Raw genomic sequence first — 16,930 nt, 5'->3', positions numbered from 1 at the left:
CTACTTGCTAAAATGTGATCTTCCTAGCCTTTCTTCTGCTAAAGGCATCAATCATTTCGCTGTAGTCCAATGTTGCTGCAATATCTCCTTCAATTGAAAGAAGGGCCAATCCTGATAGTCGTTCCTGAGACATCGTTGAGCGTAAAAAAGTCTTTATCAATTTGAGGCGTGAGAAACTGCGTTCCGCAGATGCTACTGTGACTGGAATTGTAAGCAGAATTCTTAGGGCAACAACACAGTTTGGATAGATGTCCTCCAATCTGTTAAAATAAATATACTGAAGAGCGTCTATCAAGTTATGTTTTTCAGGAAGGACTTGAGCAAGAAAGGAAATCTCCTGAAACAGTTGAATCCCATCTATGTCCGAAGATATAACACCATCAGCTGAGCTGTCTGACAGAACATGATGTAGATCATTGCAGTGCTTTAGTAGGTCTCCACTGTTCATGTCTTTTAAGCTGGAAATGTTATAAAGAAAGCCAAATTGCTTTTGGTGATTTTTCAGCTGTTCAAATCGTCTGTCAATGCACACAATTGCTGTATCAACAAGAGCATTAAAAAGTTGATCCTAAATTGCTCCTTTGGGTCCGTGATTGGCATGTCAGCTCCCTCATATCCAAACATTGTCTTTTTCTTAGATATTCTTCGGACACATTTGAATTCTTTTTCAATTTCCAATTCATCTGCAAGTTCATTTGCTGATATCAATGCAGCTGTAAATCCTTCATGGCGATACTTTGTTAAGAAAGCAAGTAGTTCCTCAACGTGTTTCTCAGCTACATCAAGCTGCATGTTCTCACTCTGCATCAGTTTACTGACTATGTTGATTCTCATTAAAATATCATACCATATGATCAAACATAGGAGGAATTCATATGATTCAAGCTCTGATGCTAGTGATGTTGCTTCACTTTTGGTTTTCAGATCTTTATCCATTTCAGACACCTGCAGAAGTGCTTCAAGTAATAAACTCATCTGAAATCGGACCGCTTTGACGCTTTCCAGACGGCATTCCCACCGAGTAGCAGAGAGGTTTTTGAGGGTAAGGGTCACTCCAGCTTCGGTTAATACATTCCACCTTTTCGTTGATGCTGAGAACAATGTGTAAAGTCGTTGAGTAATACCAAAGAAGTTGGCAGCATAAGTAGATGAAGCTGCAGCATCTCCCAAGACCAGGTTTCAATTGTGACAGGCGCACGGTGTAAAAAAAGCCCGTCTGTTCTCTTTTAAGATTCGAGCTTGCACACCACTGTATTGTCCACGCATATTTGCACCATTGTCATAACCTTGCCCACGACAATCATCAAGGGGTAGTTCGAGTGCCTTCAGCTTCTGCAACAATGCATCAGTAAGAGCCAGTCCAGTTTGCTCTTCCAGGGGAATGAATCCAATGAAATGTTCCTCAATAGTCACACATCCATTTGTAGAACTTACAAATCTCACAATAAATGTCATCTGTTCGGTATGACTCAAATCAGGAGTACAGTCAAGAAGAACTGAGTAATATTTGGCTCTTCGGACACGCTGTAGGATTTCCTTGTGAATCATCTCAGACATCAGCTCAATCAATTCATTTTGAATGTGTTTGCCAAGATAATGTGTATGAATCTCCTTTGTGGTAACTCTGCGAACATGTTCCATCATAACTGAGTCAAATTTGCCTAAAAGTTCTACAAGCCCTAGGAAGTTGCCATTGTGGGGTTGGTTCAGCTGGTCAACACTGCCGCGGAATGCCAAGTCATGTATTGCTAGGTACTGTGTAATTGCTAGGAGCCAATCCAAGACATTTCGCCAATGCATCTTCTCCTGCTGGATTTGAGCAAGGTTTTGCTTATCAATAGTGCATTCCTTCCGCATTCGAAGTTCAAGCTCCTTCCACTCTCTAATATTTTTTAGGTGCTCCGGAGAATTTGCATGATCATGCTGACCAAAATGGTGCCAATCAGACAAACCGCTGCTCACAAGCTGAGTGTTAGTGAAAAAAGTGGTAAACAATTTGCAGCAGAAACAAAAAACAGCATTTTTGTATGTTGACTACACCAGCCACTGACGGTTAATTTGCTGACCATTACACATTTCTCTTTTGAAATAAGTAGGTTTGAAGGATTGATTTTGGGAGTCACGTGGGAAATCACATGCATTACGTCCAGCCTGGGTAGGTCCTCTTTCTACTAGGTAGCAATGGATTCTATCATCTTGAGTAGTAGGCCATTTTCCTGGGTCATCATCAATGTGTTGGTAAAACTTTTTAGCAGTTTCGCTAGTAGTTTCATCGCTACCAGTCTCTGCCACTGTTACAATGTCAAGCCGCTGACTAGTCAGTCAGTCAGAATATCTTTATTCGACTTGTTCCAAGTCATACAAAGAAACAAAAACAATAAAAACCATTACATGCAATACTTATTCCTACATTTTCCTAGAGGACAACCATCTAAGTATACGATTTAAAAAGTTATATACATGGTAAAAAAGAAAAAAAAGATTTTACATTTCATATCAAAAATACATAGTAAAACCATTAACTTTAAGGCGAAATTGGGCCAACTGCTTTCGCCCTAGCAGCGGCTACCAGGAAATTTGCCATGCAGAAAGTAATACGAGGATTGGACAAAAGTTGTAAGAAGAGCAATGCCGGTCGCACCTGTGTAAAGCCGGCTTCTTTCAAAATAGGGAGCAAATATTTCTTTCTCTGCTCTCGATACAAACTGCAGAACATGACAAAGTGCATTGTATCCTGCACAGAAAAATGGTCGCAGCTACAGGGAGGGGCTAAATCTGGCTTCTGCCAACTCTTAAAAGAACCCAAATAAAAATGTAGCAAATTAAATCTAAACTTGGTTAATAAAAACCTGTGATAAGGGAATGTGACAAAACTCAGATAAGGGGCGAGTGAAGATGAGCAAACCAGAAGGCTATGTTCCCTTGCCGCTGGTTTCAACAATTCGTGTTCCTCACGTCGCGCTTCTTGCCTTTCCTTAAATGACTTTTTCATAAAGTCTATATCCTGTACCCTAATTTTCTCTGGGGATGAAAAAAGTTCCGGGCGACCCAGATCTGTTAATGTTTTAACTAAATAGGCCATCCATGGGATACTACTATATTTGTCCAGGGATAAGACGTCACGCAGAATTTTATGGTTCAAGGGGAGATCTTCATTCAACCACATTTTCAACCACAGAATCAGGGGGGCTAGACTCAATGTATCTGACAGATAGGGTAGGCCCACCTCTTTATGAATAGAATAAGTTGGGGTTGACTGTGGTACAGAGAGCAGGGATCTGATAAATCTATTCTCTGCTCTCTGAATTGGGTCGAGATTTACATACCCCCACAAAGGGGAACCATATAACGCTATGGCCACAGGTTTACTCATATAGATTTTTAAGAGGGCTTCCATGGGCCTGGCCCCTAACTTGTCAGCAAAACCCAAAAGTGCTGAAGATGATCTAATTACGGCCAATCTCTTTGCTCTTATCTGAGGGCCCCAGGATCCTTTCTGGTCGAACAATACACCCAAATAGGGAAATGTAGATACCTTGGAGACGGGGACCCCCCTACAAAAAAATGTTTTATGTCTTTTTTTATTACACTCGCGCCCCATTACCATCGTATGTGACTTAGAGACATTTACCTTGAGGTCCAGGTTTTCCATAAAAGAACCGAAGGCGTCCAAGAGATGCTGAAGGCCAACACCAGTGCGGGCGATCAACACGGCGTCGTCCGCATACAGGAGTGCCGGTATTTTGGCACCTCCTGCATACGGGACATCAGCTTCCTGACCCCGCAAATGTCCGCCCAAACCATTGATGTAGATGGTAAAAAGCATAGGGGCTAATATACATCCTTGCCGTACCCCCTTTAAAGCCGCTGACTTTACTGGTTCTTATTAATTGTGACATTAACTTGCTGTTGCACATCAGAGTTCTTTTGTTCCTCTCTTTGGAACTTGGAAGTGTCACTGGCATTTTCTTGCTGCTGGTCCTCTGGTCCTCTGATTCCTGTTCTTGCAACTGAGATAGTAGTACTTCTGTAACTTGGTGATCATGTTCCTGATCACGTTCCTCGAAACTGGAGACTCTACTGGCTGTGGTAGTAGTCATGTGTTTAGAATCTTGACCCAGGATGCTCTTCGCCACTTCATTGTCATACTGAAGGAGTACACTAGTGGCAGTTGATGCGTGGTGCTGGTCCTGCGGGTTCTCTGGCTCCTGATTTTGGGACTGGAAGACTGCTGTGTTGGGGTTACTTTCCTTCTCATTGTGCATCCCTCTTCTCATAAATTTAAGTAGTGCTTCCAGCTGACTTTTATCTTCTTCAATCTGTTCCCGCTTCCTTTTCCTATTGAATGCACCAGAGGCATGTTTCCGTCCATTGTCACGTTCACGGCTTGCCATTTTTCCTTGTTAAACAGCTTGACCCTGCAGAAAAAATGTAAATATTTACTGCAAGAATGCAAGAATGCACCATTGTTCAAACTAAACAACCCCATAGGTAGTATTCAAAACACTTATCAGCTACACCCACCTCTGAAGAAAATGAAATGGGGAATTTGGAGTGAACTTCAGCTGACAAATCTTATAATCACATTGAAAGTAATTGGAAGTGTGCTGCAACCTTTCTGTGTGATATTTTCGTGGGCCCTAATTTCCTTTTTTTCAAGCTTAGTACCCTGATCTTTGGCTTTCCTGTGACTAATCTTCTTATAAATCATAAAAGGGCACAGGTGTGAACTAAGTGAGATTGGTCCTTTTCGACATACTTTCCCAGCCCTGAATAGTTTGTCTTTCAGCGGCCTCAAAAGACACTAATACCTTAATCATATTAGCACACTTCAAAAACCCACAATGGGAGTGACAACAAAAAAGACAGTAAAAACGAATATTTTTTTGTAAAATTCGTTAAGGGCAAAGGAAACACAAATAGCAAAAGTGCCAAATAAACACACATTGGAATGGAAGTGCACAAATCAAGTAGGGCAAGACCTACAAAATAGAGACACCTTCAGTGTAATAATCATTGCGCAATAGGTGATCGAATGGCATAAGCACCATAAAGTCACAGGATCATGATCAGACACCACCACCACCACACTTCAACTCATACTAATGCAGACAAAGTGAGAGAAGACCTCCCTGGCGGAGAAGGTGAGCACACATGAAAAGGAGCTGTAGACAGGAGTAACACTACAGGACGTATCTGACTAGGAACACGTCCCTTGGTGACTCACCTTGTTCATAATTAAGGCTTCCTATTTTCCGTTTTTACTGATTTTGACAGATAAATACAGACAGAAAACAATTCTTTTCACCTTTCGTGGCTATTAAGTCATCTTCCGGCTATGACATATTTCTATAATTAGGGTATTCATATAATTAATGCTAAAAATAGTGCTTCATGTCACCTTAATGAGTTCTAATTGCATCGATGTTTGCTTTGTAAAGCAAACCATTATAATGTCAGTTGATTCTACTCTAGTACTACCTGGAATGATCAGTGTACAGTCCAGAAAACTGCTACCCACTGTCTGACTTCATCTCTACTTCCCTCTGGGCACCCCTCCCAGGACCCGTCTACTGCTGGAGGAGCTCAAACAGAAGATATGGCCCTAAACGACAACTTAGTATAAAGTCATGCAACAAGGGAAGGATTCATTAGGCATTCAAATGTGTGATGAGGGTTGAAACCAGCCGGGTTGCTGCATCAAAGCCAGTCCACCCCCTGCTCCTGCCTTTCCGAGCACAGTTTCATTTTCGAGTCTGCTCTTTCCTTTTACTTGTTCTGTGCTTTTAGCCTTTCAATTTCATTTATGTCCTCCCTGTACCGAGAGGTCCAGACCTGAACGCAATACGTCAAGAGCAGTCTCGCTGGGCCTGGAACAAGCAAATTATTGCAACCTTAAATCTAACAATGACACATCTTCAAATGCTGCCTAACATTTTACTAGCTTCCATGACAGCTGCTGCGCACTGCTATTCTATAGTACAGAGTAAGTTAAATCACCATGGCATCTCACAGCTGGCTTCACAGCGGCAACCACTGCCCTGCTGCTATGACAAGTCTCTAAAAAAAGAATGTGCTTTAAATCGCTTCATTTCAAGTCCACCTCACGTGGTACTGCCATCATGCTTTCTATTATCCCAGTTAGTGGTACCACTCATTCCACCAGCCCAGGAAAGATGAAGAGCTGGATTGACCCCACCACTTCTCAAAGGAAAGGACATTTGACGTACATGTAACACAATACCCACATTTGAGCATTGTTTCAGGAATAGAGCCAAATGCATCATTAATTCAGTCAGGACAGTTTTGTGAGACTGGTGGGGTCTCTGGGTGTGCCATAATTCCCGGTTTTGGAGATTTGGGCGGAATGGCTTCATCCAGCAACACTGGAGTATCCAGAGGTGACATGTGGATACCAGTCGAGTCTGGGGTGGCTTGGGACATCAGCTTGGAGGGAACACAAAAATCTGTATTTAATGGATGATGAGGGTGTGGGTGATGGGGTGGTGCCAAGTACAAGTGAGGTTTTGCATGATGAAACGTTGCATGGTTTGGAGGACGAATTGTTGGATTATGAGGAGGAGGAGGAATTATCAGTGAAAGAAGACAAGATAAACGATGATTTGGATTCCGTGAAGAAAATGTGTTTTAAGACAAAGGTGGGGATAAGTGGGCTAATGGAGGTAGGAGCCTTGATACTTTACAGAAAGTGCCCACACTGCCCAGGCCAGAGGTTGAAAAAGAACTCACTGATGATAAAGACCCAATAAGAAAACCAGCGAACCAAGGCGCAGTGATCATCCTTTTGAAAAAAGACTATCACCGTACCCAATGTTGGAAACTCCTCTCAGATACAATACACTATGAACATTTGAGCACAGATCCCACCCCTAGACTGCAAGCCAACATAGGAAATATCCAGTAGGATTTTCAAAAAAGAAGCAGAATATCTTATGACTACAAATCCAAAGACCCCTTACTTTTACTTTCTGCTAAAATGCACACAAATAAACAACCACCTGTAGCACACCCTAAAGTGTCTGGCGTCTCTTACCTTAACGTTCGTAGTCGTAGACAAGACAGTCAACACACCACACGGACTCAACGAGGGAGGAGGGCGGTCGGGGCCCCGAGATGACGTCGTCCGACTCCTGCCTGGCCTGCTGCAGCCCTGCCCAGCCCACGCCACGCGGCCTGCCGCCCGTGTTAAGTGCAGGTGTGAGTGACTGACTGACTTTCAGCCCAGTGGTGCCAGCCCAGGTCACGTATGGCAGGCGTGTGCGCATGCTGAGTGCGTCACACTGAGCGGGGGCTGGCCAAAAAAATCATTTCCAGGGCCGTCATTGGTGGCGCTTTCGCGCGCTACCAGATTGATGGCCCTGGGACCCACTGCCACTGTCAGTCCTGAAAAGAAGATTCAAGGCCGGCGACGCCGGCGTCACGTCGTCACCAAGCTAGGTGGTGGGGTAGGGGGTGCGTGCAGGCGTCAAATTGCGCAAACACCTCACAGAATGAAATGATGACGATTGTACCCGCCCGCGGTACGGCAACACAACAAGTGTGGAGAACGACTCGAGGCCTGGCAAATAAAACACACTCACACACAGCCACTATTGATATTATTTATTGGACGGTCTCACTCTCACGGACCACCGGACGGAAGAATGCACTCCACTGTGCTGCTGTGCGCTTTTCCCCAGGCAGGCCAGATTCATTTCATTTTTATTCCTGCGAGGACACCGAGCGGCCGACAGACACTGACTGACAATCGCAGGCCAACCCTAGCTCTGAGACCCAGAGCAGGAGTAACAACAATGTATGGACGGTGCAGGTACCCCCTTGTATGTACATGTCGCGAATCCATCGCTTGAAATTGTGTCATGTGTGACACTCAGAACCAGTGCGCACGTTCTGCCAGCAAAACAGAAGATCTGACAAAGGATCGAAGCACAGAGTGCGTGTGTTGATGCTGGGGGGCAGGGGGCACAGAAGAGACAGCGAGCGCAGGGCAGGCCCAAAATGTACTAGATAGGAAACAACACGTGTACCCCCGAGAACACGAATAGCTAGCAATTACAGCGCCAGAGCTAGTATGGAGCTGATAACAACATGCCCAACTCCAGAACCAGGTATTGTCGAAGGAGAGAAACAGTGCAGCTCTGAGAAGACGTGCAGGCCCAAAAACAAATGATGCACTCAACAATCGCTGGCGCTGCTGCACGGATAACCAGTACAGCACTAAGGACCAGCATGGCACGTGGAGGAACTACAGAGAACAAGTCTCATGCGAAAATAAGAGCAGGGCCAAAAATAAGAGAGATGCTGATAATATAGTCATTACATAGGATAGTGCAGTTTGAGTAACAAGTGTAGTGCAGAGAACCAGTAAAGCACTGAGAAAACACTTACCCAACATTAAACACGGGGCGGCGGCGGGGCCCCCTGAGTGAGAAACAAACAAGTATAACACACTCTCGATAGACGGAAGCAGTGCGCAGCGCTTGTCCCCAGGCCAATGCATTCTGCATGCCATCATCCTGTTTATTATTCCCGGGCCGCAACTGCGGGGCCCGGCCGGCGGCGGGCCCCCCTGACAAGTACACACTCTCGATGTTATTTATTGACGGACCCGCGGACGGAAGCGGTGCGCAGCGCTTGTCCCCACCCAGGCCATGCCATGCCATCATCCTCCTTTTTTTTATTATTCCCGGGCCGCGCCGGCGGCGGGGCCCCCCTTACAAGTACACACACTCGATATTATTTATTATTGACGGACCCGCGGACGAAAGCAGTGCGCAGCGCCAGCGCTTGCCCCCAGCCCAGGCCATGCCATCAATCATTTATTATTCCCGGGCCGCAACTGCAGGGCCGGCGGCGGGGGCCGCTCTGAGCGCGAGGCCCTGGGCAGCTGCCCATACCGCCCATGGCTAGGACCGGCCCTGTCCATATTATATTGGTTTGGATCATCCTGGAGTCAGAGATGGTGGATGTTCTCATGGCCTTGTACTTTCCCTTCCCACCATATCATTTTTAAACATTTTTCCCAACACATAACAAATTTCAGTATGATTCATGCCAGACCAACACACAGAGTCTCATCAACATGAACCATTTTGCATCAAGGATGCCAAGAAAGAAGATTATGCCAAAAAGTCTGTCAGAACTGTCAGCGTAAAGAGGTACTAGGCAGGAACCAACCATAAATTCACCTCTCTGCAACTCTGGCTCTTGTAATAGGTAACAGAGAAGGATGGTGACCTGAAAGAGAAACGTCTTACCTAATAACAATGGTTTACAACACAGACATAATCACTAACAAAGCTTATCTCGGAGGATCAATTGTCCATCTAGACTTTACTATGTAACATTTACTGGACTCTCTGTGATATTCTTAAAAACAGGAAACCCAATGCTTATATGGTTAACACAAAGAGGTTTAATAACATTGCATGTCATAAATCAATAAGTATAATAAGAAATAGTAAATATCATATTGATCTGATTAATGCCATCAATTAAAGGAAATTCAATACTTACCCAACAGAAAAAAGTTCTAATATAGGCACCAACAGAAACACTTGCTCCCCCTTCTGCCAATGAGACACCTGGGATGCAAAAGGAGCAAAAAGTGCACACAAGATGCCCGCTCTGAAAAGCATGCAACCAATCTTGCTTGCCAGACACCTCGGGATGGAAAAGGGGAACTCACTTATCGTCCCCAAAGATAAACAAAGTTGAAGTGCAACAACAGCGTCCTCCTTGATTTCCTTGAATAGCTGACACCGTCACTAGTGCCATCTGTGGTAAATAGCATTTTGTATGACTGCCTGCTGCAATCTCGTGAAACTTCCGAGTTTCCAAACCATACAACAAACCATTTCAAACTAAGGTGCCCATCTTAGAGTGGTAAATGAAGATTTGCAATTCCACCAATACTGGACTCCCTGATAATGCTGTTTTCCACGCAATTGATTTTGCTGCAGCACTGTATGGATCATGGCCCCACAAGGCCTGACAAAGTCTTATGCTGTCATTCCCCCACTGAAAATTATTTGCTGTCTGGATGTACAGGATTGGCTTTCAGATAGCCTAGCTTCCATTATTGTTTATTATTGGTTTGTTATTGAATGATCTGCACACCCTCAAGGGGAGTTCCCGATGAAAGGGAAGAGCCACTGACGGTGTCCACAGCCATTATCCTGTCACTGGGTGAGTTGGTCAAAAATGCATGTATATATATATTTGTGATACTGCAAGTATATTATGGTCTTTGCTAGGGATCAGGTCCTCAGAAACATTAATTTCTGTTCACTGTCCTGCACATAACTTGATCTTCTTAAAAGCTACAACTGCTTCAGTTTTTATCTCCCTTCCCAGTGCATTGGTTGGCTTTTTACTGGAGCATGGAGTCCAGTTTACTATATACAGCTATAGTAATCAGATGAGTACAATGTGCTCCTAAGATCATTATTAAATGTTATAAACCATTGATATCGTACCTTCTGGATATGAGTTGAAGAATGTACGTATATTTGGCCTTGATGCCCTGCTCCTCTGCGTTGAGTTCCTCCTTGCATGATTTTATGTTGTGTTATTTTTCATTTATGTCTATTTTTTCTCTTCACTTTACTCTTGCAGCCCATTCTCACTCAAGGGAGGTCCTTAAATATTTTGAAAGTAGCTTGATCCAGATGGGTGCAGAGTCCCGTACCTTAACAATACAGCTGCTCTGCAAGCTTCTTGCTGAAACTGGTAAGACTGTCAGTGGGTAGGTGGCAATGTGTGATTTAGGTAGAACTGGATGATAGTTAAAAGACTAAAATGCTTGTCATGGAATCTGTAGCCCTAAGTTATAGTCCCAAATTATTCCCTTACTTAACCAACATGGTGCAGCTCTGAGCAAATCAGTTCAATTTCATATTCTTCAGCTGTATTAACTGCAAATAGTTTCTGGTAAAGCACTGAAATAAATTTAAGATCAAGCCTCCCTTCCATCACCTTCAATTACATGAATTGTGGCGAAAAAATAAAGTAGTGGAAAAACAATGCCACCTCTGTCTTTCCAGTTAATTGTTCCCAGTGTGAGTCGTTAATGGGACAGGGACACTGTGAACAGAGATCCTGACATAGACACTGGACAGAAATAAAACAGGACATAAAATGTGGAGCAGGAAGACACAGACACGCTCAGTGGGGCATGATGCACAGACATGTACAGTGGAACAGGAAGGCGTTGATAGGCCCATGGGACTCACAGTCACAGACTCGCACACGAAAAACTAAAAGACAGGACCCTCAGGGTGGTCAGAACAGTTGATAGCGGAAACTTCATCTATTTATCAATCAATCTAGATCTTACTAGACAAAGACAATATCTGGGTTGTGAACATCTGGTGTATGGCTTTATTTCATAGATTCAGAAGGTGCCTCCTATTTATTTTATTTATTTATTTGCTTGTAAAGCGCCTGAGTCAATTCCCGAAGGGATATCTCTGCGCTGTTGCTTGCAATTTAAGGCAGATTACTTTGTGCGTAGAAGCTGAAGAGGGGGGATGAAAACTATGGCCTGGTGAAGAGGTAAGTTTTCAGTTTTTTCCTGAATAACACTAAATTCCTGATCTGTTTCAGTTCGGTGGGTAGGGAGTTCCAAAGTATGGGTCCTTTGTAAGACAGGGCTCGGCCTCCCTGTCTAGCTCTTCTTATCCTATCTGGTTGCTATGTGTCACGTGCTTGAGGATGACAACCGCAAGGTACCATCAAGCTATTATGTGTGAAGCAATCTGTGTTAAAGCAGTTTCATAACTAACAACTCAATCTAACTAAAGTTTTGCACTTTTTGGATAGTGTAGTATTCTCTACTTACACTGACCCATAGCAGTGGTATGCATACCACAGTCTGTTGATTTTCTCCAAGGCAAATCTTCCTGGAGGTGTTGAGTCATGAAACCTCCATTCATGTGTGTCTGTTCAGTGCATCCTGTATTCCATTGTTTCCCTGTCCAAGTGAACATATTCTAGTTTCCCTGTCCTAGGCACTGTTCCCTAATTGTTGAATACATATGTGTTAAGATACAATTCTTGTGTGCTGTCCACGTGTTTGGTCTGTATTTCACATTGAGTTGGTCTGTGATACCTTTCACTGAAGAAGAGAGTGTTGATGATTAAATCAGGGGGTTTGAAATTTAGAATAATAATATCTGCTCAAACCTCTAACAACAGGGGATATTTTGTTGATGTTGAAGGTCTCTTCCAAGAATGATATTTGGGCTATGTCTCAGCGAAATCTCACCAAATGTGGATCAATAGTGCAGGATAATATTCAGTGTGCACATTTGAAAAGTTTAATTGTGATAAAAAATATGTATTGTCTGTAGAGATTGGAATATATGTAACTTTCTTGATGCCATATACTTCCACAATGTGCCCAACTTGAGTGACATTGAGAAAGCAGGTAACTTTAATAACAGCATCACCATGGTCAGCATGTAAGAACGCACAGGACATAGGCATGAAGGAAAATCGAAAAAGTAATTTTCTTTTGATAATCAACAAAAACCTGTATTTCCATAACTGGATCTCTAGTGTATTCTCCTTGGAGGGTTTATTGGGTTTGTAATTTTTAACCTAGTGATATAAACCCAGTTGACTTTAGATACTCGGCAGACTAAACCAGCAACATGAGAGACAGGACTCTACGTGGAACATTAGAACACAGAAATCAAACATGGATGTATTATTTGGTGGTTAAAGCCATTGGAACCAGCTTGTACAAATATGCAGCATACAGAGCCATATTAGGGACGTGCATTTTAACCCTGCTACGTGGATACGAGAGACTGTGACTATTTACAGTCTTGAGCCAAAATGAATTCCTGAAAGTGCTATGGACCAACCAAACATCATGGTGTGGGATAGTGGACTTTCAGTACTTTAACCCATTTGTTAACTGATGACAGTGTGGGGATGGTGTAGGTGTGCTATATTCTGCAGGTGGAGTTAGGCAGCGGCCATACTTCTTCCCCCAAACTACTCTAGGTTGTTATCATTCCCACAGTAGTGCAATCCACAGCCTATTTTTCAATCTCATTTTTTGTAATCAATATCAGGTCCTGAGAGGTTCTTTGTTGATTGTAACCTACTTGGACATATTTTGCAATGTTTTGCAATGTTTTACCAAGTCACAAGCAACTGTAGAAGGTGTAGTCTACCTGGAATGTTTGATTATTCCCTCAATCACACTTTGGTCAGACACTCTATAAGAACAGTTTAATTAAAATGACACAAGTTTCATTAACAGAGTGTCTTAATAACCCTTTTCCAATATTTTTTAAAAGTTGAATCCAGGTACTAGCTTTCCACACATAACAACATGTATATTTATATCCTCTGTGAACAAAAGGGAAGGAGAGAGTGTATGGTTTCCACACACTCCCTTGCTGCTCCCTCACCAGAATGTGGGATTTGATCCTATTTATACTCCAAAAGGTTTCTCGCCAAACATGATTACCATTTTTTCTTTATTATAGGTTATTCTTGCTACTTTAAGTTTAATATCCAGTTTAACATCCAAAGTTTATTATGATATGAACGGATGAGCTGTGATTGAATATTTGCTCAAAAAGTACAACCTCCCCACCAAAGAGCAAGTAAGTGTCAGATGTACATTTTTGTTTAAGTGAATGTGTTAGGGAACAGCAACTAAAGTCAGTCCAAAAGAAATTAAGGGACCTTTTAGCCACCTTGAGCCCAGATGTAGCTCCTACGCCATATAATATAGATCTGCAGTGTTCCATATTTGCCCCGGGTGGTGGAATATAGACCTTGTGTCCCTCTATTTAGTTCCCATAGGCTTGCCTTGACATTCCATGTTCTCCATTTGAGCCTAATGTTCCTGCACTACCACTCCAGTGTGTCTTTCTCCCTCCCTCGCTTTAAAGGTCTCCCTTGATCCATCTATCTGCTAACATTTGCACCTGAAATAAAATGCTCAGAAACCGTGCTAATGGCACTGGATCCACAGCAGTGCTCACAGGCACTGCAGAGGCCTACCAAATAATCCAGCCTATGAGAGGCAACTGACCATTAGACTTTGCCAGAGCTTCTAGGGTGATTGGGCAAGGCACAAGGATATTCCGCTACTGCACTGAAATGAGGTGCTTTTCACTGACAGTGCATTATCCTGTTACATACCCATCTTTACCGTTCAAATGCCTGACAGGGCAAACTACCAAATCCTGCATAAAGTAGCACAAATATACTTCAAATCAGTATTTCATATCAATACTGTCTCCCAGAAATGTGATGTTCTTTTGTCCTTATTGAGAGTAAAAGTTCCATAATATAGCACATACCATCCATCAAGCGGTGGGGGCAGGGTGCATGAGCAGCCCAATACGTGTGGTAAGGAAGTGAGTCCACCAATATTTTTGCAGTATATGAATGCTATACCCTTCTCTGCCAAATTACTGAATAATGTATACTCTACAGAGCAGAGCATTAGAGCATAACCTCATTTATACATTTTTATTTACATGTTTGAAGTGATTGTTTTTGCTTTCAGATTTGGATAAAAGCCAAGAGATTCTCTTTGTGCTTACAACTTGGATTAGGAAGTTGTAATGTTTTGACTCTCACATCTCTTGTCCCTCCATGAGGAGAGAAAACATAGTGAAAATACATGTTACTTTACTTCTCATGATTTCCACATTTTCACAGTGCACTAGTCACATGGATCATGAATCTGATGTTGAGGAAGAGACCATCCACATCCAAATCCCTCAGCTCCTCAATTAAATTGCATTACGCCACAGAAATACTGATGAAGTAAGTGAGAACAATGTGAAACAAGGCAGGACATTTAACTAGAATGTCCAAAGAGTCCTGATTTCCCAGATGATCTTAATTATCCTCCATCTCACATACAAGCATGTTTTAGTAAAGCTCCCTCTACTGCAGGGTTGTATGTGGGAACCATTCAGGCATTTATCACGCCTGCCTTAACAATGTGGTCTGAACCACAAATGCGTGTTTTAAAATGCATTCCTTTACCACACAAGTTGTTACGATGACTTGCCTTAGGGAAATAGCTGGACTTTGGAATAGTACAATTTACAATTCCAACTCCAGTCTGCGCAAACGTAGGGAAAGTGTTGGATTTAAAGTCCAACATTAGGCCAACAACGCTTTCCTTAAAGCACTTGTTGTAATGACTTGCATGGATATATGATGATACAACGCATGTTATTACAACGCATGCTTTTACATCGCATTTTTTACAACACAAAAACTTTTACAACGCATGTATTTACAACGAATGTTTTTACAACGCCGGTACCTTTACAACGCATACCATTACAACGTAAGTATTGGTAAATATATATTAATTTTATAATCGTAAAATAATTTAAAAAAATATAATTTAATTTAATTTTAATTTTAATTTATTTTTACCCTGTACCCCTGTACCCCAAAAACCCAAAACAGACCCTCAACCCCAAAAATACCCCTTTACCCAAAAACCCAAAACTGACCCTGAACCCCAAAAATACCCCTTTACCCAAAAACCCAAAACTGACCCTGAACCCCAAAAATACCCCTTTACCCAAAAACTAAAAACTGACCCTGAACCCCAAAAATACCCCTTTACCCAAAAACCCAAAACTGACCCTGAACCCCAAAAATACCCCTTTACCCAAAAACTAAAAACTGACCCTGAACCCCAAAAATACCCCTTTACCCAAAAACTAAAAACTGACCCTGAACCCCAAAAATACCCCTTTACCCAAAAACTAAAAACTGACCCTGAACCCCAAAAATACCCTTTTACCCAAAAACTAAAAACTGACCCTGAACCCCAAAAAAAACCCTTTACCCAAAAACTAAAAACTGACCCTGAACCCTAAAAATACCCCTTTACCCAAAAACTAAAAACTGACCCTGAACCCCAAAAATACCCCTTTACCCAAAAACTAAAAACTGACCCTGAACCCTAAAAATACCCCTTTACCCAAAAACTAAAAACTGACCCTGAACCCCAAAAATACCCCTTTACCCAAAAACTAAAAACTGACCCTGAACCCCAAAAATACCCCTTTACCCAAAAACTAAAAACTGACCCTGAACCCCAAAAATACCCCTTTACCCAAAAACCCAAAACTGACCCCGAACCCTAAAAATACCCCTTTACCCCAAACATATAACATTTAAAATATAATTATATACTTACCAATACTTACGTTGTAATGGTATGCGTTGTAAAGGTACCTGCGTTGTAAATACATGCGTTGTACATACATGCGTTGTAAAAGTTTTTGCGTTGTAAAAGTTCCGTTGTAATGGTATGTCGTTGTAAAAGTTGCGTTGTAAGTGATGTTTCCCGACTTGCATTTTTAAAAGAATGCGTTTTAAAGATGCATTTGTGGTTTGGACCCCGTTTTTAAGCACAGCGTGGTTCGAGATGCGATGTAAAGGCTGTTTCTGATGCTGCTGGGATGGAGGTATGCTGTCCCATGCAGTCCTCATTTCCAGTGTATGCAGCATTCGGGGAAGATTGCTAATCAAATCCTACCTCATTCATTTTAATGAGACAGGAGGTATTGCATCTTCTTCTAAATAGCCATTTTGAAATGAGACTTGATGGTACACGAGTCATATTGCAAAACATGGCTTCTCAATTTGCATCTAAGGTTTGCTATCTGCCCCATAATACATCAGGCACCAGTATTTCACATCAACAGAGTCTTGCATTCCCAGCAAAGGCTTCGCATACTCTGGCCCATTGATAAAGATAATTCTATGAAGATAACGGCAGATAATGAGATCATTTGCAAAGTTCAGCTCACTTGCAGGCTTTTTGGAGAGTAAATTTTGCACACATTTTCTGCAAATAGTATGTTCATTCTCCTTGGATGCAGAGCCACAGATTGTAGCA

Source organism: Lissotriton vulgaris, chromosome 3_1 (assembly GCF_964263255.1).
Source record: "Lissotriton vulgaris chromosome 3_1, aLisVul1.2, whole genome shotgun sequence".
NCBI lineage: Eukaryota > Metazoa > Chordata > Amphibia > Caudata > Salamandridae > Lissotriton > Lissotriton vulgaris.
Note: the sequence above shows the minus strand (reverse complement) of the source record.